The sequence below is a fragment of the Notamacropus eugenii genome, chromosome 2 (assembly GCF_028372415.1).
Source record: "Notamacropus eugenii isolate mMacEug1 chromosome 2, mMacEug1.pri_v2, whole genome shotgun sequence".
Taxonomy (NCBI): Eukaryota; Metazoa; Chordata; class Mammalia; order Diprotodontia; family Macropodidae; genus Notamacropus; species Notamacropus eugenii.
In genome coordinates this window covers 99,821,852-99,849,688 of record NC_092873.1, presented here as the reverse complement: position 1 = coordinate 99,849,688, position 27,837 = coordinate 99,821,852, and the positions used below count along the sequence as shown (strand labels likewise).

Here is a 27,837-nt window from a genome sequence, read left to right as displayed (position 1 = left end):
GCTTGAATTCTATCTTTGTCATTCACTCAATGTTGGGCAAATATCTTTATTTCTCTGAGCCTTAGTTTCCTTATTTTTAAAACAGGGATAATGATATTTGTGAAACACCCTCCATGGGCTATTCTCCCATCTCTCATTCTGTATGTTGGATTTCCAATGAATGACTACTATCCTTGGGTTTTAGCAGTAATCTTGCGGGTAGCTATTGCTATCACAGTAGCCATAAGCCCCTACCCATGTACTTAACGTTAAAAATTGGCCAGTACACTTAATCAGCTTTTAGCAAAGGTATTTACTCCAATGGTATAGTAAAAACAGTTGGTTGAAAACAATGTCCCCATTTCCTAAAGAGCCTAGGGCACATTCAACTACAAAAATTGCACAGCATCCAGGGGAATAGTGAGATAAAGCATAAGAGAACAATCATAGTTAAGAACACATTTAGGATACATATGAGGAAAAGGTAAACTCACAATTCTTTGTACTCGAGAGCCTAGAAATCCTTTTCTCATTTTTGGGGAAACTTCACACAATACTCATTATGAACAGTGTTTCCGCAGGGTGAGCCCTCCAATGCACTCCCAGGTTCTGTTCCTTTCTCTAGTCCATAGTTTCTCTTAATGATGAGGAGTCACAGTCCTTGAAGCTGTTTACTCCCTTGGATTCTCCATGGCCATGTCTGTCCTTGGATTTGTGTCTCTTTCTTCTCATATGGAGGCATTTTCTCCTATTGGTTCAGGAACTTTGGTTACATGACCAAAGGGGCAGGAGAAAGGAAATACCCTGCCCCCTTTACTGCCTTTCTTGACAGACACTAAGAGAAACAGTTTCTGGATTGTATGATGTTTGGGATTACCCATGTCTCCATTGACCTCCATTAGAGAAGATAGTTCCAAATGAACTAGAATCTGTAGATTTGCTATGATATCACCTGGCTCTAGATCCCTACCCCCGTCTTGTCTCTATTTCCACACCTAGCCACAGGAAATTATTGGAAGAAATATAAGCTAAAGGGGGATTATTGTTTTTGGAAAATATTAATTAAAAACCCAGCTCTTGTAATTATTGCTGTGTGGTCATGTACAACCCATGTCCTCTCTTTGAACCTTTAGTGTACTCATCTTTAAAAGGGGAGCACAGATAATGACCACAATACATTTACATACTGTTTTAAAGGTTTGCAAAGCATTTTACAAATGTTATTTCATTTGGTCCTCACAACAATACTGAGAGGTAGGTGTTATTATGATATTCATTTTACAGATGAGGAAACTGAGGCAGGCAGATGTTAATTGACTTCTGAGGATTACATAGCTAACAAATGTCTCTGTCTAGATTTGAACTCAGGTCTTCCTGTCTTCAAGTCTAGTGTTCTATCTTATTATGCCTCCTCAGTAATAATACTTGCATTAATTATCTCATAAGATTATTCTGAGGAAAGTGCTTATAAATCTCTTAAGTACCATGTGCATCAGAGATATTAGTGTGATCCTGGACAAATCACTTCCCTGGATATGAACAACAAGAAAATCCTGGAGATCTCTTCCAATTCCAAATCTCAATAACCTCTAATTCTGTAGAGAGTCCAGGACAGCAAGGTAGACAAAGAGAAAGGTATAGGTGTATTTTGGGGGTATCTTAAGATCAGAGGACCATACGTTTAGAACTGGAAGGGACCTTGGAAGCCATCCTTTCGTTTTAAAGATGAGGAAACTGAAGCTTGGAGATGCAAAGTACCTTGTCCATAGTGATACAGGCAGATGGTCTTCTAATACATATACACCAGGATGGAGCTCTGTCTTAGATCTAGGCACAATTCTGGTTCTCTGAGTCACATAGAAAAAAATATTCAGGGAATGTTCAGGGACTGAAGATATAAAAGGAGACCTGATGTCCCCTTCCTAGGAAGCATATTGGAGTGAATGAAACGGTAAATGAATGGAAATCCAGCATGTCAGACTTTAAAATTGTCTACTCCAAGCCTTTATTATGCAGACGAATCTTGGAGTACCTGAGAAATTTATATTTATGTTATTATAGGGCAACACATTTAGTGCATTCTACATATATATCTACACATATGCACATGCACACATACACACCCTAACTCAACAAATTTTTATTAAATTCCTCTATGCTAATCAGTTTTAGAATTTCACTCACCCTCTTTCTGAAGGGCTATGATAGAAGCAATCTGTTTTAGACTATGAATTATACACCCTGCGGACAAAAAATAAAATTTAATAGTCCCTACCATCAAGAAATATATGTGCTATTGGAATGAAAACAAATGAATAATTTTAAAAAAATGAAATCTCTAAGGACTGAGACCTGGCAGGTATAACAATCAATTAATCAGTCAATCAACAAGTATTTATCAAGCTTGTAAGAGTTACCAAACACTGCGCTTGCTGGTCACTGGGGACATAAAAAATACAAAAGTGAAGTATTTCCTGCCCTAAGGAATTCATATTCTATTAATAGGATACAACATATTCAGAGATACATAAATATAGGATATATACAAAAATATGTGGTTAGCTAGGTGGCAGAGAGGATAGAGCAGTGGTCTTAGGAGTCAGGAAAATCTAAACTCAAATCCAGCCTTAGACATTATGTTCTTAGCTGTGTGACTGGGCCAGTTACTTAATCGATGTTGGCCTCACTTTTCTTATCTGCAAAATGGGGATAATAATAGCATCTACCTTCTAGAGTTGTTGTGAAAATAAAATGAGATCGTGTTTGTAAAGTGCTTTGCAAGCCTTACACTACCATATAAATGCTAGTTACTATTATTATTAAAGAATCTATATCAAAATTAGAGAACAAAATTCACATGCCTTCTGAATCTCATCTTGAATTTCTCCCTTCTGTCTTACTGAATGATCTCAGTCAGATGGAAAAGAAAAATGAAGAAAGTCAGAAGAGACTGAGAAACTTGGTTTAGACTAAAGGTCATAGAATCTTGAAAGCCAGATGCTGCAAGACACCTTAGAGATCATCTAGTCCAGCTATCTCATTTTGCAATATAGGGAAATCAAGGCTCAAAATAGAAGTGACTTGCTCAAGACTGCCCTACAATTTAGTGACAGAGTAAGGATTAGAATCCATGTCTCCTGACTCAAATTCGCACTTTTACCACCATACTTTGAAGTCACTTAGTACACTAGAAAGAGTATACTAGAATAATGACTTCACAAGATCTTTATTCAAGTTCTGGCTCTTAGGGGACTTTATCTGTCTGACCCCTAGTTAGCTCATCTGTAAAACAACGATAGCTGACCTACCTTACCTTATAGGGTGATCATGAGCATCAAGTCAGAAGAAAGTGCAAAAAATGTGCTCTCATGGTTGTTCAGTCATTTCTGACTCTTTGTCATCCCATTGGGGGTTTTCTTAAGAAAGATACTAGAGTGATTTTTACATTTCTTTTTCCAGCTCATTCTACAGATGAAGAAACTGAGGCAAACAGGTTTAAGTGATTTGCCCAAGGTCACATAGCTAGTAAGAGTCTGAATTCATGAAAATCAAGCTTCCTGGCTTTTGACCCAGCACTCCATCCAGTTGCCACAAATGTCATATTAGCTATAAACTGTTAGTATTAAAGTAATTGCCTCCCAGGTACCAAGACACAGCCTTCTACTGACTGGGACAGAATCAGAGACAAACAAGTTTCCTGTTGAAAGTCAGAAAAATCTCTTCCCACCCCAACTCCCACTCCCTCCACCTATCATACACAAAGCTCAAATGGAGCTCCTCCTACGGACCCAGGCCCTATTAAAGTTAGTTAAAATTAACTAGAACAACAAGAAGAAACAATAAATCTTCCCAACTTGGTAGAAGATGTGGAGCTAAGAAAGGCATTTTATCACTGTTGCTATTTGGGGGACTAAGCACTAAATATATCCTGTGACAGGCATTCCAAATGCCATCATCTCAGATTAGGAAACATGTTTGCACCTCCTATCAACAAGCCCAAAGCAATCACATGAGCTGTATGGTAGAGAGGTGGGGAAACTTTTTCTCTCTTCTTAGGCACAGCTTTGCTTCAGGATAGACATAGCTCAGATGCTACAGGCTAGATATACATGCATACTACGGGGCAGGGAGGGAGGACAGGAAGAACTGGAAAGGTCATTGGAAAAGATAGGAAAGAAAGAGAAGAGGTAAGGGAAAGTCAAGGGGAAGTTATATTGCAAAGTGAAGAAAGTTGTTTTTGTTTTCCTATTTTTCTACCTCTCTTTTCACTGCTGCCATCTTGGTGACTTTCACAAAGGTCCTATGTTATATCATTTTCTGGGAGGAAGGGGTGGGAGGAGGAGGGGTGAGAACTGCTATCAATGAATTAATCTCTAGTAAGGTCACTTTTCTCTTGGACTCAATTTCTTCCTCTGCATAATGATTTGGATTAGATGATCTTTCAAAAATACTTTCATAAATACATGTTGATTGATTGAAAATTTGATTGATAGCTAGCCTCTGGGATGCCTTAAGTGAGACTCACCTCGCCTGGCTTCCTGATCCCCTACACTGACCTCTCCTGGCTTCTAGTGAACCACTCACAACGTGCCTAAAGGGCATCCCTCACAGGATAATTATAGGTAGGTTGCTGATGACAAGTAGGGCAAACCACCAGTCCCAAACAGCTTTTTCAGTCTTACTTTGGCATTGATTTGCATGGAATTTAGGGTATTATGGGATTTGGAAGGAATCCCACAACTTCACCCAGAACCTTTGTAACTTTGCTAAATAGAGGCCCCAGGATTATAAGTGACATATAAGATGCATAGCCATTAAAATGAATTTTTAAACCATCTGGTTGAACAAGTAAAAGAAAATATAATAATAGGGGCTCATCATCTAAGACTTTGAATTGAGATTGATCCACAAAATGACTTAAACTTTGGATAACTTTCCAAGGTACTGAGGGGAGTGGGAGAGGCATAACTTTCCAAAGGAACATTTATGTATAGGGGAGAAAGAATATTATAAGATAATGGAAGTAAAAGTTCTTTGAAAACTACAAAGTGTTCAGAACTTATTTTTTAAATAATTAATTTGTTTTCAGTTTTCAACAATCACTTCCCTAAGTTCCCCCTCCCTCACTCTTCCCTCTCCAAGACAACATGCAATCTTATAGGTTCCACACATACATCCTTATTAAACACATTTTCACATTAATCATGTTGCATAGAAGAATTATTTGAGAAACCATGAGAAAAAAACAAATAAAAACAAAACATGACAAAAGAAAAAAATATCTACTTCATTCTTCATTCTGATTCTAGTTCTTTCTCTGGATGTAGATGGCATTTTGCATCATGAGTCAGTCCTTTGGGAATGTTTTAGGTTCTTGCATTGCCGGACAGGGCTAAGTTTATCAGAAACAGTCTTCACATGCTGTGACTCTTACTCTGTATAATGTACTCCTGGTTCTGCTCACTTCACTCAGCATCAATTCATATAAATCTTTCCAAGTTTTTTCTGAAGTCTGCCTGCTCATCATTTCTTATAGCACAATAGTATTCCATTACGTTCACATACCACAACTTGTTCAGCCATTCCCCAATTGATGGGCATCCCCTCAATTTCCAGTTTTGGGCCACCACAGAAAGAGCTACAATAAATATTTTTAAATATGTAGGTACTTGTCCCATTTTTATGATTTCTTTGGGATACAGTCCTAAAAGCACTATTGCTGGGTCAAAAGGTATGCACATTTTTATAGCTCTTTGGACATAGTTCCAAATTTTTCTCCAGAATGATTGGAACAACTCACAGCTCTACTAACAATGAATTAGTGTTCCAACTCTCCCACATCTTCTCCCACATGTATAATTTTCCTGTTTTGGCATGTTAGCAAATCTGGTAGGTGTGATGTGGTACATCAAAGCTGTTTTGATTTGCATCTCTCTAATCAGTAGTGATTTAGAGTATTTTTCGTATGACTAGATAGCTTTAATTTCTTCCTCTGAAAAGTGAGTGCCTGTTTATATCCTTTGATGATTTATCAATTGGGGAATGATTTGTATTCTTCTAAACTTGATCCAGTTTTCTATATATTTTAGAAATGAGATCTTTATCACAGATATTAATTGTAAACATTGCTTCCCAGTTTTCTGCTTCCATACTAATCTTGGTTGCATTGTGTTTGTTTGTGCAAAAACTTTTCAATTTAATGTAATCAAAATTATCTGTTTTGCATTTCATAATGTTCTTTGTCTCTTGATTGGTCATAAATTCCTCCATTCTCCACAAATGTAACAAAAAAACTCAATTTTTTTAAATGAATATTAAAAGTAAACTTCTTTAAAAAGGAAACTACTAAGGCCTTTTTAAGTACAAGATTTTGTTCAGTTGTTTTTCAGGCATGTCTGATCTTTTGTGACCCCATCTGGAATTTTCTTGGCAAAGATCCTGGAATGGCTTGCCATTTTCTTGTCCAGCTCATTCTTCAGATGAGAAAACTGAAGCAAACAGGGTTAAGTGACTTTCCCAGGATCACACAGCTAGCAAGTATTTGAGGCCAGATTTTAATTCAAGAAGGTGCCATGTCTGACACTCTATCCACTGTGCCACCTAGCTTCTAATAACAATAACAATAAGCATTATCTGAATAATTATCTAGCACTTTAACATTTGCAAAGCATTTTACAAATAATATCTCATTTGGTCCTCACCACTCCCCTGAGAGGTAGGTGCTATTACTTTCCTCATTTTAAAGATGGGATGAAAAGGATCGGATTGGATGGGATTGAATTAGATGGGATGGGATGGGTTGAGGGTGAGGAGGATCAGGGAGAACCTTAGGGAGATAGTCTGGCTTGAGCTGGGACTTGGCGGATGGGGAGGATTTAAATTAAAGAACTGTCTACATTTTCTGTTCTTCCCTCATGGCAAAGATAATCAGGAATTGGCTGTAATTGGGCTTTCAAAGAGCAGGGGCAGTGATCCCTGCCTCCAGCCAGTCCACTCCAGCTGCAGGCACTAACCTCAGGGCTGGCACTGGGCGGCTCTATCCACCCACATGAGCCAGGGCAGCAGTAGTAGTGATGCTTGTGACAATGTGATGCTTGTTTTAACCTCTCTGGTCTCAGAATCTCAGGAGAACTGTGTAATTAACCTGGGTCAGGGCTGTGGGATCCCTCCCGCCCAGCTCAATGCCCAGACAGGCAGAGTATGGTGTGATGTTGTCAGCAGCCAAAGTACAAGGGGAAAATAATAATGAAATTTATGGGCTGCAGCTCAAGCAGCATTCATTCACAACACCCTCCCTTGCCCTTTCCATCCTGGCACTACTACATTACATCTTTTGACCTACTCTCTTCCTTCCTGCCTGCAGCTTGGTATTCTCCCGGTTTCCTGACTGCCCTGATTCATTTATTTACACACCTACTATGTGCCAAATTATTCACTAAGCACTTCAGATATAAAGACAAAAATGAAGCCACTCCCAGTTTCTATTGGGGTAACAGAGACAAGTTGCTGCTAAGTTTTAGTTTCAGTTCTGCCATTTTCTGACGTTGACTGAGGTATTCATTCTCTGCACCTAGGTGCACTTACCTACAAAATAATGATAATGATTTCTGCCCTGACTACTACCCAAGGTGTTATAAGGATTAAATGAGATAGTGTTGGCAAAGTACTTTGGAAGTGGTAAAGCGCTCTACTTCTGTGAGGTGTTTTAATTTTTTGTGCCTATGCCCTGTCAAACATTCTGTGAAAGAACTCCCTAAAGGACAAGATCTATCTCTATTTTTTGCATCAGCTTGAAAATTCTCTGAGTCCAGAGATTTTGTTTTACCCATTGGACTCAATTGGAGCTCAGAATTACAGAATATCAGAGATGAAAAGGATCTCAGAAGCTATCTAGTCCAACATGGGTCAATGTGAACAGAAATCTCCAGTGTGATGATATCCATGACAAGTGGTCATCCAGTACCCACATCAAGTCCTCTAACAATGGAGAATCTACCACCTCCTGAGTCAGTCCATTCTACTACTGGGTAGTCCTGAGTATTAGGAGGTTTTACTCTAAATCTATGGAACTTCCATGGTCCCTTGCTCTGTCCTCTGGAATCAATCAATCACTCCATCAATAAATATTTATTAAGCACCTATTATGTGTTAGGTATTGTGTTAATCTCTGGGGATGCAAAAAGAGGCAACAGGCAACCCCTGCCCTGAAGGAGCTTGTAATATAATGGAGGAGAGAACAAGTAAACAAATACATACATTATACATAGATAGATAGATAGATAGATAGATAGATAGATAGATAGATAGATAGATAGATAGACAGATATAGATATAGTGTGGGTGTGTATGTCAGTGTGTACATATTACATATATATATATATAAAGTAAGGTATATGTAGGATAAATTGGGAAGTAAGAAATAATTAAAATTAATTAAATAATTAAAACAAATAGGAAATAATTAAGGGAAGGAAGTCACAGGAATTAAGGGTATATAAAAATAAGTGCTATGAGGTTCAAGGAGGAAGGTCATTAGCACTTGGGAAGAGGATGATTGGTAAAGACTTTCAAAAAAAGAGTTTGAGCTAAGATTTGAAGGACGTGAAGGATTCCAGTAGATAGAAGCAAAGAGGGGGACTGTTCCAGACATGGGAGGTAGCTAGTGGAAACACACTGGAAATAGGATATGAGAAGTTAGGTGTGAGGGACATAGATATGTCCAGTTTGGCTACACCGGGATGGAGAACATGTGGCCTGGAGAGCAAATGGGACCTTCCAGGTGCTCGGGTGTGACCTTTTGACTGAGTCCAAGTTTTATAGAGCAAGTCCTTTTATTAAGGTGATTTGTTCTGTGAAGTCTGGATTCAAAGGACTTGGGAGGCTACATGTGGCCTCAAGGCCTCAAGTTCCCCACTCATGGGCTAGACCAAAGAGGAAGTAAAGAGAAGTAATGTATAATAATCTGGGCAAAGATTGGCAAGAAGCAGGTTATAAAGTGCTTTAAATTCCAAACAGAGGAGCTTATAAATTGTCCTAGAACCCGGATCTTTCTCAAGACCACTTTAAGTTCTTAAAGATGATTGAGGACCTCCCAATGAGCTTTTTGGAAAATGTGAGTTATGTCTAGCAATATTTATTAAATTAAATCTGACAATTTAAAAAAATAATTATCGATTCATTTAAAGTAATAATAAATTCATTATATGTTCATATAATTAACATTTTTATGAAAAAATAGCTTTATTTTCCAAAACGTATCACAAGAAGAGAGATATCGTTTTACATATTTTTGCAAATCTCTTTAATGTCTGGCTCAACAGAAGACAGCTGGATTCTCATATAAACTTCTGCATTCAATATGTTGTGATATGTTATTTTAGTTGAAGTATATGAAGGCAGTTTGGACTTAGATATCTAGTTGGAAGAGGGGCAAGCATTTTAATGGGCAAATAAGATCTCTGTCATTATGAAAATTGTTTTTAACAGAAACCCCCCCAAAAAGGGTCATGGGGCCCCCTAGGAATCTTCAGGCTACAGTTTGAAAGCTGTTCTCCTAAAAACTAATTTAGAGCTGCTAGAATTTATGGAATAAAATAGTAAAATGGTTCATTCTCTTTGACAACCTGAAAAGCACAGATGTGATCTTCAAGACCCTTTGTCTCCTCTTCCAATAAGGAGATCAACTTAAACTTCCCACGCACAAGTGATTACTTAGCATTAGAAGAAACACAGTTAGCTCTCTGTAGGCTACTACCAAATTGTCTGTACCTGCCATGCTTAATGTAAACAAGACCCTGAGTTCTCTGTTGTCCTTGTTGGAAAATCTTGTGGCTAACTCACATAGCTCCCTGCCATGACTTGCCTTGCCTGGGGCATAATCATTAGGGATGTCCCTGTTACTAGGGATTGCTAAAGTGAGATTTTATTTATACTAAGATTTTTCCAATTTCATTCATAAGACGATACTGAGGCCAGGAAGTGTATCTCCTCCATCACACTGGAAGCACCTTGAGGTGAGAGACCTTGCTTCCCCATTAGATTCGGTGCTCTCTATAGGTGGGTCCAATGCTTCCCAATCCAGTAAGCCTTTACAGGTTAGGGACTATTTGATTTTTTATCTTTGATCTAAACCTAGTAGGTGCCAGGAAATGTGTAATGAATTGAATAGAATCTGACTTAAAGTTCCCTGAGTTAGAAGTAGTATGTCTCCCCAGAAGATTGAGGTACAACTTTCCCCCTAGCTTTTCTCAGTACAACCCAACCTGGAATAATTATAATATCTTCTCTCCTTTTCCTGGAACAAATTTTATCATTTTAAATTCTTCTTAAATATTTAAGTTTATGATATGTTTTTGTTTCTTTTCTCTGTTTGGTATTTGTGTTCTGGCCCTTTAGTCTAAATTTTTTTTTTTAAATCCTGTTAATTCTGTCTCAGATTCTCTCTTGCGGTAGGGCCCCTCCAAGAGTAAGGGGCCATAAAGAAATGCCTTAAGGTAGGGAACATATCTGCCTTTTACCCTGTATCTCAGACAACTGGGGGAATCCACCACAAATGTTCACATGGACTATATGTACCCAAATTGTAGTAGAGCCTGCGAGCTTGTATTGGTCTGATTAGACACAGTCAGATACACGATAATTGACTCTTACCTAGTGATGTCACTTCTGTTCTTTTTGAGAATGAAGGACAACAACCAACCAACCAACAAATCTGAGACAACTCTTTTGTCAATATGGATGTGGCCTTCAAGCAGCGATGAGCCAACAACTTGTCAGGTATGGTAAAATACTCATTCCTTTCATTTAGGAACAGTTAGGTGGGGCAGTGGATACAGTGCTAAGCTTGGAATCAACAATATTCAAGTTCAAATTGAATCTTAGACACTTATTAGCTGTGTGATCCTAGAGAGCTCACTTAATCTCTGTGTACCTCAGTTTCCTTCTTTGCAAAATGAGGATAATAATATTAGCACCTACCTCCCAGGGCTGTTGTGAGCATGAAATGAGATGGTAATTGTAGCCTGACAAATAGTAAGTCCTATATAAATGGTAGCTATTATTAGATGGCTATTGAGGTGTCTTCTAATACTCAAATCATATAGTCCTTTTAATGAAGGAAGGAAACATCCCTGTCAGCTTTGATGTGGTGCATTTGTCAGTGATTTGGTTTTCCAATAGAATTAAAGAACGATAATGAAGTAAGATGCCAGTCAGTCAACATCTCCAAAGTGCCTGCTATGTTCTAGGCACTGTACTAAATGCTGAGGACGCAAAAAAGGCAAAAGACAGTCTCTGCTCTGGAGGGCCTCTGGTGAGAGAGAAAACATAAAAGCAATTCTGTATCAAGTTAAAATTGAGATGATCATCATAGGGAAAATACTAGAATCGTGTGGAGGGATTGAGAAAGCCTTCTTGTAGGAGGTAGAATTTGAACTGGGATTGAGAGGATGCCAGGGATACCATGAGGCAGCAAAGATGAGGAGGAAGAGAAATCCAGAATGCATAACAGCTGGTGAAAATGCTCCATGTTGGGAGAAAACCTACATGGAGACTGGATCACAAAATATGTATTACAGAAGGTAAGGGGCAGGGTAACAATACTGGGAAGAAGGAAGACAGGTTATTAAGAGAATTAAAAGTCAAACTAGGGATTTTGCATTTGATCCTGGAGGTGATAGGGAGCCCCTGAAATTTACTGAATTGGGGCAAGGGGGGCAGAGGGCTTGTGGTAAGACCTCCATTTTATTAAGAAGATAGCTTTGACAGCTGAGTGAAAGATGGACCGCAATAGACAAAGATATGTGGCAAGGAAATCATCTATCTACTTGTATGTATTAAATGCCTGTTGGCCCAGCACTGTGTTATGGACTACAAGAGACGCAAGTCAACAACAAAACATGGTGCCCGGCCTCAGTGAACTCCAATCTAGTTAGGATCCATCAGTTCGTAGCATTATGTAATTAAAAACTGGAAAGGGCCTGAGAGACCATCAATGCCAACTTCTTCATTTTACAGATGAAGAAACTGAGGCCTAGAAAAGTTTCATTAATTGCCCAAGGCCACACAGGCAAGGAAAAAAGCCAAGATTAGAACCCAGACAGAAGGATCACTCACAGGACAACTAGAGGTTAGCCAGATTACTATTTAATACTTATTTTAACTTCTCTACTCTGGAAACCTCAGGAGGGCTACTAGATTGTGAGAATTTGCCTATGAATTCAGTAAATCCCCTGAGGTGCAATAGAAAGAACTCTTAACTCATAACAACAAAACTGGCATTTGCAGAGCACTTTGCAATATTATCTCATTTATTCTCATAACAATCCTGAATTGCAGGTGCTATTATGATATCCATTTTACAGATGAGAAAACTAAGGCAGACAGAGGTTTAGTGATTTGCACACCATCACCCAAGCTAGCGAGTGTGTGGGGAGAGATTTACACTCAGAAATTCCTAGAATGGATTGTTGCCCCAGCTCTAGCCACTAACTTGTGGTGAAAGGTAGAGCCTTTGGGAAATTGCTTAAATTCTCTGGCACTCAGTTTCTCCATCTATAAAATCAGGGAATTGGATGAGATGATTTCTAAGGTCTTCTCTAGCCCTAACATGCTATGATTCTTTAAATTCTGAGAAGGGAGATATGAGTGTAGGTTGGAGTTGTCAAAGAAGGCTTTATTATTAATAATAACGAAGATTAGCTTTTACATAGCACTTTGGGCAAGGAGAGACAAATCTTACAATTTGTTTTACATAGTCTATCCCATTTTATCCTCGTGACAACTCTGTGAGTTAGGTTCTATTGTTCCCTGAATTTTATAGATGAGGAAAATGGGTCCGAGAAGGGACAGCTACTGAGTGTCTGACGCAGGATTTGAACTCAGCTTTTCCTCACTCCAAGTTTGGCATTTGATCCACGGAACCACCCAGCTATCCAAAGCACCTGTTTGCTTTAAAGAGAAAGCAGGTCAGAAAGTGGGGAAAAGGAAAGATCTAAATAGGCATAAGTTAAACATTCCAGGTTTAGGGAATTCTGGGAGCAAAGGCAGGAAATGAATCTCCTGTATAGGGACAGGGGAAATCAATGAAGCATCAATGAATGGTCACTTCTCAGTAATGTTGTTAAAGAGATTTCTGCTTTGGTAAGGCTGGAACCAGATCCCTTCTTTGAGAATGTGTGATTCTGGAGGGAACTGGTATAATCTATTTACTGGAATTGGGGACCCCATAAATCACGGGTCTATTTTGAAATGCATTAATATTATTAATTGAATATTAATTATCATTGATATTATTTTATTATAATTATATATTTGATTACTACTGTTTGTTGTTGTTATTTTTTAGTTGTTTGACTCTTCATGATCCCATTTGGGGGGGTTTCCTGGCAGAAATACTGATGTGGTTTGCAATTTCCTTCTCCATCTTCTCCAGATAAGGAAACTGAGGCAAACAGTCACACAGCTAATAAGTGTCCAAGGCCAGATCTGAACTCATGAAGATGACTCTCCCCGATTCTGGGCCCAGTACTCTATCCATTGAGCTACCTAGCTGTTCAATTAATACTAAATTTAAAAAATAAGTCATGTTTATATAAATATGATACTGAGTCTATCTAGGGCAGAGATTCTTAATTTTATTTTGTGTTATGGATCTCATTGACAGTCTGGTAAAATCTATGGACCTCTCTCAGAGTTATGTTTCAAAGGAGTAACATACAGGAAACCAATCATGTTGAAATACAGTTATCAAAATATTTTTTAAAAAAATAGGTTCAAAGGGCAGCTAGGTGGCACAGGGAATAGTGCACCAGCCCTGGAGTCAAGAGGACCTGAGTTCAGATCTGGCCCCAGACATTTGACACTTGCTAGCTGTATGACCTTGGGCAAGTCACTTAACCCCAATTGTCTCACCTTCCCCCTCCACAAACAAAAAACAACAACAACAAAAGAGGTTCATAGAACCAGGATAAGAACTTTCGATTTAAGAGTATTTCTCCTTGGTTGTCCCAGGGTATAGAGTCAGGGGGTTAGAACTAGAAGGGAGTTCAGAAACGATGGAGTTAAACCCCTTTATTTTACAGTTGTGGAAACTGAAGCCCAGAGAGGGTAAATGATTGAGCCAAGGTCACACAGGATTCAAACCCTAATCCTCTGACTCCTAAAGCATCATATTTTCCATTGTGTGATTCTGCCTTGTTTCCTGATTTACCAAGGTTATCCCATCTATCCCTTCAGCCAGGATGGTGCTCACACTATGGAATAATGTGACTTATTAGTTACTCTCTATTTAATCAAGGCCTCTCTGTTACCCTTCACAAAATCTACACCCCCATGCACAGGTCAAATAGAGGTAATGAGGGCCCTGAAGTCTTTGATCAGATGGGCTATTAATGACTGTCATTAGAATAATTCCCAGAGAGGGAAAGAGAGCGAAATAATCTTTTTCTTGTGAGCTGGGCCCACAGACAGCTCAATGTCTCACTGGAGGGAAGCACTCATTACAATGGATTATTTGCTCTTAGCAAATTTAATTTCATTTCAACAGCAATAATAATAACTACATTAATATAATAAAGTATCAACAAAAAAAATCTTCCACAGAGTATTGGTCAATGTTGGCCAAGGGAAAGAAATTTAGGTGTGTCTAGCCTTGTGAAAAAGTCACATCCATGAAAAGTTCTGTGAAAAACCCATCTCGGTGAATTAAATCCTAATTTTATGCACTCAAGAGAACCAGTTGTTTGAAGGAATTTTGTGAGGAGTCCTGTTATAAAGTACGTGCTAAGAAGTCAGTATTTCTAGGATTACTTTCTGTGGTCATGGTCTTCTTAAAATTCTTTTAAAAAAGGATGTTGATTGACAGCCAGTTTCTTTACAAAAGTATTTCACCCACAACTAAGAAGTCTTTGGTATCCTGTCTACTTCTACCCTGACTTATTAACTATAAAGGGTTGATGGTGGCCTCTTGCCCAAGAATCAAGTACTGACAATCTCATTTTCACCCTGTCAGTTATGCTCCACAACCAACACCAGAAGGAGCTGCCAAGGGAGATGCTAATCTCATTGTGGTCCTTAAAAAAGCTGGTTACCTTTATCTCTTAATGCTATGCCTCTTTGAGATGACAATGAATATCTTGCTAGTCTAAAGGTATGGGTCTGTTCTATTAAGTTCTTTACTCATTCTCTATTTGCTGGTAAAGTTCCACCCTCTTCACTTCAAGTACCATTTCCATGAACCCCAATGACATGGACTATATATGTGTATATATTTGTGTATACATATACATATGTGTACACATATATGTATATATGCTCATGTGTACGTATATTATACATATATACGTATATTGCACATACATATATATTTTATATATATATACATATATACATATATATGTGTATACATATATATAGTAGGTGCCATGCCAAACAGACATGGTTTAATTGTATGTAGTTCTTTACTTATAGCCAAAAAAGCGAAAAGGATAACACCAAATATATTAGAGCTATTGCCATGTGGACTATACAACTATGGTTGCCCTAGGTGACCCAGATTCAATCTATAGACAAAGTTTACTTGACCAGAGAAGAAAGGGAGGCAGGGAAACAAGGCAGAGAAAAGAACAAGTATTAATTAAGCAGCTATTACATGCCAGTAGGCACTGTGGTAAGCACTTTTGATGAGAGCTAGAAGGGAGGGGGATGAGACCCCCACAAAGACCAGAGTACCAGAGGCAGGTCACCTGGAATGAGTTCATGAACTCAAGCATTGCTGAGGTCAAGATAAAGATTTATTATGCTTTTCGGCAAGCAAGAGTTCTTAGGGAACCTGCAACCTTAGAGGGGCACAGATAAAGTTTATATAGGATATTCTACAGCAAAACATGTGCTAAATATGTTAACTACATGTTTTGGGGTGGGATTAGGGAGTGGTTAAGGAGTGGTTGGTTCTCAAAGGAGTATGCACTTTTGGTATCTACTGTGCAGGTATTTTACCTAGAATTCATCAGCAAATAGCCCAAGGTGGGGCTACCTGGAGCTGTGGTTTTAGGCCTGAAATGTCACTAAATCAACCAAAGGGAAGGGCTGACTGAGAAATGCCCAAGCTACTCTCATCAAAGTCTTGTTAGACAAGATAAATGTATGTCTAAGTCTAGGAAACATATGATTGGTCAGTGAGTAGTAAATGTCATTATGACCCAGTGCACAGCCAGTTTAGCCAGTGCACAGCAGGTTCAGACTAATAAGTTCTATACATACAGCTGGCTGCTGTATCATGAAAGGAAATAATAGTTGTTGCTGGGACAGGCTGTGTCCTTGGACTGGGGAGAAACTGCCTGGGATAGTGTTTTGAGGCTAGGGAGAAATATGATTTTTAAAGAGAAATGTGATTTCAGAATTGGGGTCAAAGTACATGTACCCAAACACCCTATCACTTTTACAAATATCATTTCATTTGTTCCTCACAAGAACCCTGGGAAGGAAGTGCTATTATTATGTTCATTTTACAGTTGAGGAAACTGGAGTAGACAGAAGTTAAGTAACTTATGCAAGGTTACACAGCTACTAAGTATCTGATCCTGGATTTGAACTGGAGTCTTCCTGAGTCTAGTCTCAGAGCTGTATCCCAATGTGTGAGATTTAGCTCCCTCTAGACACTCCTCCTTTACCTACTTTTCCTAGTTCAATACATTTGGTCTCAAGGACCTCTGATTGTGCTTTCCAACTGGTTCCCAGGCACAGGTGGATTTTGACTGCTCCTTGCTACTGTCACATTGCTAGTGAAGCTATGTAATGGATATGTCTCTTCTTCTTGAGAGGGGAGCCAAATTATCTTCTGGAGTAAACAGGTTCTAGTGCTCTGAAAAATGCTGAAGTGGGTCCATATGTTCTGTTACATAACCTGACATAGAAAAATAAATGCAAAAAGAAGAATATGATGGTTTGTTGACTATCTGCTGAAGAATACAAAGATGAGCATTTGTCAGTTTGGGATTAATTAACCTCAGAAAAGTCTCCTTTCTTCCTAGAACAAGTATCTGGGGCACCATAGGGAGCCTCCTGAGAATTGTTATACCTGACAACCACTGTCTACTTCTGATGATTCATGTGCGGACAAAATGTACAGTCAGAAGAAATCTTGGATGCATTACTAAACATTAGGAAATCCTGGGAGAAAAAAAAAACAACAAAAACAAAGGACCTTAGAGACTTGGGGTTGGGAGTGGGAGTTAATTACTACTGCCAGTAGATAAGGGAATCATAAGAAAAAAAACGGATTTCAGAAGAGGGCACTGAGAAGAATGTGATTTGGATTTTTAGAACACAGTTTAAAGTAATGGAATAATGGACTCTTGGCAAGGGATGGAGCATATCTAGCAAGGGCTAATAAATGATATTTGCCTGGAGTCTTATAAATCTAATCAGGATTATTTCAGACTGAATGGGGAAGAGAATGAAGTAACCTACATAGATATATAGAATCTCCACAAATATAAATAGATATACAGATAGACACATAGATAGACAGATGGAGGGATGCACAGATGGATGGAAGGGCGGATAGATGGATGGATAAATTAGATAGATAGATGATAGATAGATGATAGATAGATAGATAGATAGATAGATAGAGATAGATAGATTAGATAGATGGACAGATAGATAGACAGACAGATAGATAAATAGATAGATAGATAGATAGATAGATAGATAGATAGATTAGATAGATAGATAGACAGACAGACAGACAGACAGACAGACAGACAGACAGACAGATAGATAGATAGATAGATAGATAGATAGATAGATAGATAGATAGATGATAGATAGATGGATAGATAGATAGATGGATGGACGGATGGATGGATGGATAGATAGATAGGTAAATAGACAGATGGATGAATAGATGGATAGACAGATATATAGGTAGATATACAGACAGATAAATAGATGAAAGATACATAGGTAGGCAGTAGATAGATGATAGGTAGATTGGGTGTGTGTGTGTCTGAATTGTACATAGTACCACAGAGAGTAGCTGATACAACAAAGAGTGGGAGAGAGTGCCAATCACTCATTTGGCATATTATCCAGAAGAAAGGACAGCAATAAAATACATGTCTTGAGATGTCTAAGACTTTAGTAACCCTGAGGTATCATTTTCACACACACACACAAGGAACACATATACATACATGCACACTTGTACGTGCACATTGGGTCTCCTGGGAGAGTGATCACCTCCAGGTTCACAATGCTCTGTGAGTCTCCCCTCTTAAAACTAAAGCCCATGAACCCTCACTTATGTATTTACCTTGGCAGTGGTTAGCCAGAGAACATAATTAGATGAAAGCAACGATATTTCTTAAAATGGCAGAGTAAGAACAGTAGCAGGAAAGCGTCTTCATTTTAGCCTGGCCCACAATCTCACACACACATACACACACACACACACACACACATTCTCGGTGGAAGGAGTGGACACACGTAGAGTTCATACAACGGGAAACATGCACACAGGAAACACACGTACCTAGTCCTTCATCTCTGTTCCTTAGAGAGCAGAGCTGTTAGGTTTCTAGATGATACAAAGTCAATTGAATCCAATATCATTATAAGTCCCTCTCTACCCTCCAACATACTCACAATCCAGTGGCTTCCTTTATATTGCTTGGATGTAACCTTCCATTTTTGGAATCACAGAATTTTCACCGATTACCTCCACTCCTCCCATGCCTGAAATGCTGAACTTAGAGGTAGCTAGGTGATGCAGCAGATAGAGTTCTGGGTCTGAAGTCAGGAAAACCCAAGTTTGAATCTGGTCTCAAATATCTACTAGCTGTGTGAACCTGGGAAAATTACTTAACCTTTCTCAGCCTCAGTCTTCTCAACTGTAAAATAGAAATAATAATAGCACTCACCTCACAGGCTTGTAAAAATCAAATGAGATAACATTTTAAAGCACTCAACATTATGTCTCCTGACATAGAGTAAGTGCTTAATAAATGCTTGTTTTCTTCCTTCCTTCCTCATCTCTACTTCCTACCTTCCTAGGTTTCCTTCAAGTCTCAATTGAAATCTTGCCTTTCCCAGTCCTCCTTAATCTTAATGTCTTCACTCTGAAACTACCCCATTTATCCTTTAGGTATCTTGTTTGTACACAATTTTTTTTAATATTGTTTTTCCCACTATACTGTGAGTTGCTGGAAAGCAGGGATTATCTTTTGTCTTTTCCCATATTTCTAGCACTTAGCACGTGGCACATATTAGGCACTTAATAAGTGCTAGTTGACAGACTGAATAGGAGGAAATGCAAATGTCTGCATTTAGGCTGTAGAAATCAATTCCACAAATATAGATGGAAGAGTAATATCTAGGTAATCATTCATTGGGTGTGGGGAGAGAAACCTAGGCAATTTATTGTACTTCAAATTCAATATTTGCAAACAGTGTGATGTTGTGATTCAGTCATTTTCAGTCATATCCAACTCTTTGTTATCCCATTTTGGGTTTTCTTGCAAAGATATTAAAGTGGTTTGTTATTTCCTTCTCCAGCTCATTTTACCAATGAGGAAACTAAGGCAAACAGGGTTAAGTGACTTGCTCACGGTCATACAGCTTGTAAGTGTCTGAGGCTGGATTTGAACTCAGGAAAATGAGTCCTTCTAACTCCAGATCACACAGTCTATGCACTATAGCACCACCTAGCTGCCCCCCAAAAGTTAATTGGCTTCATTAGGCTAGGCTTACATAGTGTCCAGAATGAGGGAGAAAATAATTCTCTGCTCTGCCCCTGGTCAGGCAGCACCACATCTACATCTGACATATAGGGAAAGATGAAGATAAAATGAATAGTGATCAGAAAGGGTGACTAGTCATATGAAGACTGGCTAAAGGAACTGGAGATATTTAGCCCAAGAAGAGAAGACTTACATAGAACATGATGGCAACTAAGAATATCCAACAGACTGTCCCATAGAAGAGTGAGGATCCTTGTTCAACTTGGTCCCAGGAGGTAGAACCCAGAATAAGAGGTACAAGATGTATAGATTATGGCTCAACATAAATACAATTTCCCAAACAATTAGAGCAGTCCTAAAATATTTACAGTATTTAGAGGTAGCAGGTCTTCTCTCCTTTGAGGTTATCAAGCAGTGAATGATTGGTCATTTATTGAGGATGATACAGTGAATTCATGTATTTGTGTTTATCCTTCATTGCCAAAGAAGACCATGCCATCAGAGAAATGATGACATGACTTGCTCTTGACTTTGTTTTGAGTGAGGGAGGGCTGTGCAGGTCACCAGCCTCACTTCTCTTCCAGAGCCATCTGAATCCAGTGACCACATATTCATCAGGATGACTGGAGATGACCCAGGATGAGGCAATTGGGATTAAGTGACTTGCCCAAGGTCACACAGCTAGTGAGTGTCAAGTGTCTGAAGTGAGATTTGAACTCAGGTCCTCCTGACTCCTGCACTGGTGCTCTATCCACTGCACCACCTAGCTGCCCCAAATTCATGTATAAGGTGGACTAAAATGGCACCTAGATGGCGCAATGGATAGAACATTGAACCTGGAATCAGAAAGACCTGAGTTCAAATCTAGCCTCATACACTTATTAGTTGTGTGACCATGAGCAAGTCATTTAACCTGAGCTTGCCACAGTTTCCTCATCTGTAAAATGAACTAGAGAAGAAAATGGCAAACCACTCTGATATTTTTACCAAGAAAGCCCCAAATGGGTTCACCAAGAGTCAAGCACGATTGTACAATAACAATCTGTCTCTGAGGTATATTTCAGGTTTGAGATGATAGGATCTTACCTTCTCACTGACTGTAATACCGTTAGCCTTTTAATACTAAGACTTCACATTTCTCTTTCACCTTAGGCTTTCAAAATGCTTTCCTTATAACAAACCTGAGATGTAGGTAGTGTATTATCTGTTAATTTTTAAATTATTTTTCTTTCCATTTTACATATGAGGGAACTGAAGCTCAGAAAACGTAAGCCCCTGGACCATAATGACACAACAATTAACTACTGAAGCCAGGATTTGAATCTAGATAGCCTTCCTTCTTCCCTTTCCAGCTCCCTTCAATGTCGTTTTTCCCCCATTAGCATATAAGCTCCTTGAGGTTATGAATTGTCTTGTTTGCTTGCATTCGTATCCTCAACTCTTAGCACAATGCCCGGCACCTAGTAAACAGATGATAAATGTTCAATTTATTTACGTATCTACATATCTGTCTGTCTGTCCATTTGTCCATTTGCCTATATATCTATCTAAGCCACCTGACTCATATTTAACTATCCCACTCTACATGGTTTTAGACAATCTCTTTATCTGACTTATTTTGGACCCTCTCTCACTTTACCACTTTCATCTTTTTCACCTTGTAGAAGCAAAATGTCTTAGAGTTGGCAAGGACCTTAGGGTCACTTGGTCCACCTTCCCCAAGAGTTGTTAATTATACTTTCCTTTCATATAGTGTTTACACTATTTTGCTGAGTATCTCATAGCTAGTCAAGAAGACCTGAGTTCAAATCCAGCCTTGGACACTTACTGGTCATGTTACCCTGATTAAGTCACTTAATTTCTGTTAAGAACCAGAAGAACAATATATGTAGTGATTCCAACAATCTAAATGAAAGCTACAACAACAACAAAGGAAATTAATCACTACGTAATTATTATAACTGAGACGGATTTTAAAAAGACCTCCTTTAATTTTTTGCAAGAGTGGAGGACTGGAATATTGCCTAAACTGCCAGATTCAGTGGATAAGTTGGTTAGTCTTACAAATCATCTTTTTTTTTTCTTTTTCCTTTTTGAAAAATATTATTTGCTAAAAAGAATAGTTTGGTAGGGGAAAGTGGAGGGATACAGTTAGAGACAAAAGGGAATATAAAAAGGGAAGAACCAAATAGAATTTACCTATAAAAATCAATCAACCAATATATATGAATTTGTTAAGTGCAAACTGTAGACCAGACACTGTGCTAAGTCCTGAGGATACATAGAGAAAGCAAAAACAGACCTTTCTCTCAAAGACTTTACCTTCTACAAGAATTTACATTTAAAGATTCCATTCAACTTAAGGCTTCCTGAGTTTTTGATCTCAGTCCAAGAGATGATATTTATTATTCTTAGAATGTTTTCTTCACAAATGCAGATTAGGTAGAAGGGAAGGTCAAAGCAGAGCAATGGGCCTTGATTATTTGCTACAGGAAGTGGGGGTCTGGGGTGGGGAGTCTGTGATCTGAGAATCTCCTGTGTATACATTTCAGGTTCAAAAACTCTGGAGATAGAACTATTTCCCTGTTCTAGTATAGAACATGACAAGGAAGCATGACCTATCAAAGTAACTAGAACTTAGAATTACAAGTATATAGCAACAGGCTTGTCTTTATCATCTTCAGAACTTTCTTTCTGATGGTCCTAGATATGGTCAAGCCGAGGACCAAAACCACATAGAGCATGAAGCAAAAAAGAAACTGTATATCCATTGTTCTCACCTTCCCCAGAGGACCCATACCCACCTATACAGAGAATTACTCTAATCTCTATAAGCCTCCAAACTATAGACTTTATAGACCACAAGATCAGAGGCAAGAGTGGAGAGAATTTTCCCAGGAATTATCCTAGGGTGTGTAGTAGGGGAGGGAGATAAAAGGGAACAGTTGATTGGGAAAGACTCCTGGGTCTGCAGTATTTCTATGATATGGATAACGATAGTTAGAATCCAGATATGGGAACTGTGAGACCTGATTTCTTGTTCTGGATCTGTCACTTACTGTGTGATCTTGGACAAGACTATAGGGTTTAGAACTAGGAGGGGATTTAGGGACCACTTAATGCAACTCCTTTGTTTTATAGAGGAAGAAATCAAGGCTCAGAAAGAGAAACTGATTTGTCCAACATCACCCAAGGGGCCGGAGCCCCCAAGTTCTAGGTTTATATGGACCAGGTCCATTCATGAGATTTTCCTTTCAAAATTACTTTCTCTTTGGTTCACTATGCCTTCACTCAAACAATCTCCAAATATAAAATTGTGTTTAGCTCTCATCGATATGGGCAAAAATATCGTCTCTAGCCTAGATTCATTATAAACATTCAATGTAACAAATACTTTTATAAGGTATAAGATAGGCTTTATTTTATCCACTGAAAATGCAGCAAATTTGAAGAATGATAGGAAACCATAAACAAATAAAGAAAAAAGATAAAAGGAGTCACAAGAACTCATAATCAATACAATTCTTTTCCCTCTCTGACATTCTCAATTTCCCCCAAGGTCCTAAAGTCCTCTGGATTCAATGCCATCTTATGGTTTGGTGGGCATTGAAAGATGCCATTGGATGAAAGAAAACCAGATTTGAGATTGGTAGATGTACAAGATCCCAATATCTCTCTTTGACCTCATAGATGCCCACTCTGACATTTAGCATTTATGGCTATTACTCTGAACTCTTAGACTCCCACAGAAAATGTCTGTGGGGCAGCTCAATAGGCAACTCCCTTTCTCAATGAACCCACTTATTTAATAGGGATGTGGAAAGTACAGATCTCTTGATCTTCTATACATTGACTTTAGTCCCTTGGTGTTGCCTTTCTCATCCTTGTAGGTCAAAAGTGCAATCCTTTTTTCAAACCAAATGTTATTCTGCTCAGGGAATTTTACTTCTCTGGAAAAAAGTCAGAATCCCCAAACCCTTGAATCTGGTATTTCTTATGAGAAAAACCCTGAGATTAGTGATATCCAGCAAGACCAAAAACAACAAAATAAAACCCAAAAATTTTTCTTCAGTACAAGACTAGATCTCTAACTCTCAGATTTGGTGTTACTTACAGAACAACTCCAAAGGCTAACACTCTTTAGGATATCCTAACTCTGCATAGGAAGCTGAGGTTCAGCAAGTCCATTTTATAAGAACTCCTTTCTTAGGACATTGGGCTGAACACAAATTGGCTTCCACCATATACTTCTGCCAAAAGGAAAACATTAACAGTTCTTGGGAGAATAGACCCTTCTCATCCACTGGGCTCTTAGGATTTCTCTCCAGAAGATACATAAAAAGAGAAAAAAAGTAATTAGATCAAAGTCCATTCTTCTAAAGAATCTGAGCCAACCAATTTATCTTGGGATCATGCCTAATAGAGAAAACCCATCTTTCAGGAAGTACCCATAATGTGCCTCTCCTTTGAAAGCTAAAACAAAAGGCTCACCATCCTATAAACTCATCAAATTGATCAGGGAGCACCCTTCATTAAACTCCTCTGTAAGTATGAGAGCTGGGCTTCAAATTTTGGTTCCCATCGCCACTCAATTCAGACTCCAGTGTTTTTCTCACTATACCACACTGCTTCCTCCCCAAGGTACGAGAAACACAATCATCTCTGGGGATAAAAAATACTTGAGAGGACCCAAGAGTTACTCATCAAGAATATTTGTAGCCTATCCTATCTCAAAGGATTAGGGGCTTGGAGCACAGCCAGAACTGAGAGTAGATGAGGTAGATAGCCTCCAAGTGATATCAGCAAAGGACTGGAGTTGGGGGAAGGGGACCTAACACCTCTCAGTATTCTTTTCTTCTAAATGCATTTATTTCTAAAACCAGAAAATTCCATTCTATGTGACCTGGAGTTATTGATTTTGTGATGTCAAGTCCTATATGTTACAGGAGAGGCTTAGAGATTCTGCTGGACTTTTACAACAGCAATTTTCAAAACTCAACCTGGATGCACAAATGATTTGGCCAGACAATGATTCGGCAACTCCTGCAGAGAAGGACTGTTCTAGTGGTTGGCAAGGAATGGTGTTTTCATTTTGGCCTGGGCGAAAGCCTCACCTGTGAGATTCATCTGCAGATCTTTCCAGGAAAATTGTAACAGCTTGCATTTATATATCAATTTGTAGAACTCAAAGAATAGGGACAATATATAGGAAAAGCTTTAGGTTTTGAAACAGGGGCCTGAGTTTGAATGTCTGCTCTGCTATTTACTGTCTAATGTGATCTTGGAGGAGAAATGTGGTACATTAGAACTCAGAGAAACTGAGTTCTAATCCTGCTTCTGATGCTTAATATCCATATGACTTTGGACAAAGTCCACAGTCTTTTCTGGGCCTCAGTTACTTCATTTGCAAAATGAGGAGCATAGGTTCAATGATCAGATCAAAGCTTAAGAGCTGGAGATCTCATCTCCAAGGCCCCTTCAAGACTTAAAATCCTGAGCCTTGGCCTTGCCATTAACTAGCTTTTTGACCTACTGTATGTCTCTGAACCTAAGGTTCTCTATCTGTAAAGTATAAAGGGTTAGATTAAAATATCTCTGATTTAACCTAAGGTCCCTTCATGCTTTAATATTCTGTGACTTTTTTCCCATAACCCATTTATTTGTTCATCATTCCTTTATTTATTTATGCCATGAATTCCTAGGGGATTGGCTCCCACAGCTCAAGTTCCTTGCCATTGCTCCCAGAAAGTGTGCTTCTCAGGGTAGAGCAGGCGTTTCAGTTGCACCCAAGGGCCTTTTTCTTTGGTATCATTCTTCTTCTGATCATTTTCCTTTACCCTCTTCAGGAAGCTATCTCTGCTCTTAGAATGCTTAATATGCTCAATATGCACATTAATTCTCTTGGCTAGAATCTTGCCCTTAACCTGTTTGCAACAACGCCTACAGCATGTTGAGCTACAATACCATCCAGTCTTGCCAAAGTAACATTTGTGGGGCATTCCTTGCTGAACTGTGCCCATGACTCTTAATATCTACAACATCACCTTTCTTGTATATTTGCATACACATAGCCAAAGGACGACACCACAGTTTCTAAAGGGCTTAGAAAACATGTATCCTTTCCCTCTCCTTTTTTCCTTTTTTCCATTTTGGAAATTCACTGAAATGTGGTGAAGCCAGTGGAAAGCTGTGACTTTCTTAAAATATTTGTGAGGAAAAAAAAGTTTGTAAGTAGGCTAGTACAAGTATTATTATCCCCATTTCCCAGGTAAGAAAACTGAGGCTTAAAGTAGGGAATGAATTGCACAAACTTCTACAGCTAGTGAATGGTAAGTCAATTTGGCAGGTAATAGTGGTGTACAAGACATGGCATTAATTTTTAACATTGAGGAGGGGGAGGGAATAGTATCTGGGCAAAAAAAATCTAATTCCAGTTACCTGTGGGTAAAGAAATAAAGGAAAGCTGAGCTTGAGAGACCTGAAGAGGAGGAGGGATGCAAGGAAGCTCTTGTGACAGCAGGCAGCCTTCCCCCAGGGACCGTGACTAATAAACAGCATGGGTTTTGCTCTGTTCTGTAGTATGACATGTGCTGTACAGATGGAAAGCTGTCCGTGACACCTAGGGAAATAGTACATGAAAAAAAAATCAGAGAAACAGACTTGAGGAGGGCATCAGGCCCCCAGAGAACAGCAGTCACCTGCCTCCGCTGCATCAGCAGCAGCATGAACTTACTCCCAGGATGAGACATTTTCATGGCTAGACCTCCATCCTGCCCACGCCACATTTCCTACTGCAGCCTTCCCAGAAGAATGTAAATGCCTTAGGGCTAAAGACTGTCATTTTTATCTTTGTATTCTCAGTGCCTGGAATAGCATCTTACATGTAATAAGCACTTTAATAAATACTTGTTGAACTCTAGGAAAGAAGAAAATGAGTCCCAGAAAAAGGAAATGACTGGGGAAAGGTCACTCAACCGGTGACTGGCTGTCGGAACCAGACACTAATCTAATGCTCTTTTCACTCACCCCACAAACCAAGGTTGACACCATCTTCAGGAGACTTTCTATAGTTTTCTATCTGGTGGTGGACTGTCCAGCAGTTTGCTCTCCTGAAGCCTACAATCCATTATTATACAGTATATGGTTATGTGTTCAGTGTGTTTACTGTCCTAGAGTATATTATCATGTCACATATTGTTCCACGGCAGGTCACTTTTAATTGGGTTGTCCTGAGCTGATTGGCTGTTCAGAATTCTCTTCTGTATTGGTCTGTACATTCCCAGTTCTGTCCTGGAACATTCTCTCCCTCTGAGCTCCATGCCACACTGTTCTATCCTCCCTGTGCATTATTCAGCTTTAGGCTGCTTACAAAATGATTCTGGCACTGAGTTAGCGACCCCTTTGTGGGCACGTAGTTCCATTTTCTAATGGATTCTTCTGTTTAGAGTGAGTATGTATGCAGAAAGAATATTAAAGCATAACATATTGCAAAGAAATTTAATATAACGCTATATATAATATTATGCTAAATTTGCATATTCACATTTGAAATTCATTTCTTTTGCAGACAACCCTTGGGTCCATGTCATTAAGCCTGTTCTTTTCTAAACAGAACTTCTGGTTATATATAAAGCATTTAATAAATGCTCTTTGATTCATGGGTTTGGATAGGACTTCAAAAGGTCATCTAGTCCATCCCCCTGCTTTTTGAAGATGGTAATATTGAAGTGCTGGTCATCAACCCTACTCTTATTACTAAAGATAAGAGAGCATATGTTGGGGGGAAGGGAGGTAGCAGAAAAGAGGCTGAGAAAGATATTGAGCAGATCACTTAACCTCTTTTAGCCCAAGTTTTCTTATTTTTAAAAGGAAGGAGATTATCTGAATGACTTTGAGGACTGTCCCAGCCCCAAAGTGATGACATTGTGATATGTATTTTACATCTTGTTGGACTTTTTGTATTACAATTGGTCCTTTCTGCTGAGGGTCTTTGGATTCTGTATCACCTCAAAGCAGTTCCTAATGTCCCTGTCTAGGACTAATTGGCTTCTCAACTTCTATCTCCCCAACCCCCCAGTCCCTCTTCATTCTACTTCTCAGTCTTTGCAATAAACTC

General features: G+C 38.9%; 1 long non-coding RNA gene across 1 annotated transcript; it reads right to left on the bottom strand.

Moving 5' to 3' along the window:
• Positions 1–363: 363 nt before the first annotated feature.
• Positions 364–26,968, bottom strand: LOC140523637 (uncharacterized). The gene is made up of 3 exons (XR_011973433.1): positions 26,748–26,968; positions 26,160–26,340; positions 364–727 (listed from the first exon to the last, which is right to left on the bottom strand). It is a non-coding gene; the product is annotated as an uncharacterized lncRNA (long non-coding RNA).
• Between the last annotated feature and the right edge of the window lie 869 nt (positions 26,969–27,837).